This window comes from Sceloporus undulatus, chromosome 6 (genome assembly GCF_019175285.1).
Source record: "Sceloporus undulatus isolate JIND9_A2432 ecotype Alabama chromosome 6, SceUnd_v1.1, whole genome shotgun sequence".
NCBI classification, from domain to species: domain Eukaryota; kingdom Metazoa; phylum Chordata; class Lepidosauria; order Squamata; family Phrynosomatidae; genus Sceloporus; species Sceloporus undulatus.
In genome coordinates this window covers 34,244,992-34,246,937 of record NC_056527.1, presented here as the reverse complement: position 1 = coordinate 34,246,937, position 1,946 = coordinate 34,244,992, and the positions used below count along the sequence as shown (strand labels likewise).

The 1,946-nt window shown below is 37.7% G+C and overlaps 1 non-coding gene across 1 annotated transcript; it reads left to right on the top strand.

Moving 5' to 3' along the window:
- Nucleotides 1–300: 300 nt before the first annotated feature.
- LOC121935846 lies at nt 301–410 on the top strand. Its single transcript, XR_006104869.1, has one exon. It is a non-coding gene; the product is annotated as a U6 spliceosomal RNA (small nuclear RNA).
- Nucleotides 411–1,946: the final 1,536 nt, after the last annotated feature.

The window sequence follows — 1,946 nt, the reverse complement described above, 5'->3', positions numbered from 1 at the left end:
AGCACTTCGGAATGTGTATATGGATGATGTCTACAGACCTTTGAAAAGATGGTAATTTGCAAACAGTTACTACAACAATTTGTTTTACTTTATGTTATTTGTATCTTGCCTTTCCCCCAATATGAAACCAATCATATTGTTCTTTTAAACTATTCTTTTAAATTTTGAGCGGCATTGAGTCCCAGTTTTAGGGAAAGTGTGATGATGATACTACTATTATTACTACTACTACTATTACTATTACTAATACATAAATTCTAGGGCTTCAAATAGCAATTTTGTGTGCTCCTTTTAGTATATGTGCTGCTCATTTTGACAGCATATATACTAAAATTGGAACATTACAAAGAAGATTAGCAAGACCCTTGAACAAGCTGTCAATAACTTTTAAAACGACTTAAAACATTTGTTGTTGTTCTTGTGTGCCTTCACGTTATTTATGATTTATGGAGAGCCTATCATGGAGTTTTCTTGGCAAAATTTGTTCAGAGGATTTGTTCACAGGGTTTTGTTGGGAAGATTTATTTAAAGGTTTGCCATTGCCATCATCTGAGGCTGAAAAGTGTGACTTGCCCAAGGTCACCCAGTGGGTTTCTATGGCCAAGCTGGGAATTGGACCCTGGTCTCCAGAATAATAATTCAACACTCAATGTCATGCTGGATATCCAACTCAAAACATACAGAATAATAAAAAGGAGGTTTAGAAGCAATACAATGAAAAACAGCACAGCACTCCTTTAAAAGCCCTTTCCTTGAAAAACCTCAGTTATCAAAAGCCTATTGGAATACAATGCCTTTACCTACTGATGGAAGGAAAGCAAGGAGGAAACCATTCTAGTCTCCCTAGGAATAGAGTTTCAGAATCTAAGAGTAGAGTGCATACATTCTCCCTGCTTTGTCACCATCACCTCCATGGAGTGTCCAAGCAGAAGATCAACAATGCTAACAGATTGATCCCTATGAGATAGGACAAAAGTTTTCTATTGGCTTTCAGTGTTTTTATGTATATATTCTGTGATGGTGGTGATGAGAATAAGTATAGTACTGAAGTGTTGCCTGACCATTTATGGGCATGAGTATCCCAACTTTCTGTAACTCCACAACTAGATCAGTGCAGAACAGGATTCTACTTCTCCTTCTCTGAATGGCTTCATAGATTAGGAGCTTAATCCATGTTATATAGTTGCAGACCAAGAATATGTCAATGTCAAGACACTGAGACTTTGGATAATCCCATTATAGATTGGAAGGATGTACTGTATATAATGATTATAAATTGACCTCATGTATGGATTTTGATATAACCTGTGGATAAGTCAGGGATAAAACGTAGAGGCATGTAACCAAGGCATGTGAAGGATGAAGCAAAGGAAAACAATGCCAGAAAGCTTACAAAATTTCAGCAGGCATACCTTTGTGCTCACCTTAAAAGATGGATGGATGAGGAAGTATGGTAAATTGTGGCTGTGCCATGTGTGGGGGAGACAACGCGGCACCTGTGAGCAAAGCAAAGAAAATGGTGACTACATTCACAGTTATTATAGCCTTTAAATGTAATGTGAAAGCTTTGCTTGATTTTAACCTAAAAAAGCTTAGAAACATGCACAAATGTCTTATTCAAAGCCGCTTCTTTGTGTGGAAGCACCACTGCCATTTTCCTGCCCAGGCTTTCAAAAAGGTCAGAAGTGGCACCACAACAGAGAGTATAGAGAGACTTCTTTTAGGTGCTCCCAGGATGGACTAAGGCTCTTGCCTTTCACCACTCGACTCAGAGAAAGGAACAGTTCCCTTTTTGATAAGAATTAAAGCATAGTACTTACGCTGTCCCATGGTTAAATTGGCCCAGATTTTTCGTGTCAATTTTTTTTACTATAATTTCTAGATTTATACAGTACTTCTTCAGCTTCTTTGTTTTTACAGTTTTATGCTCTCAGGTTGACTGACTG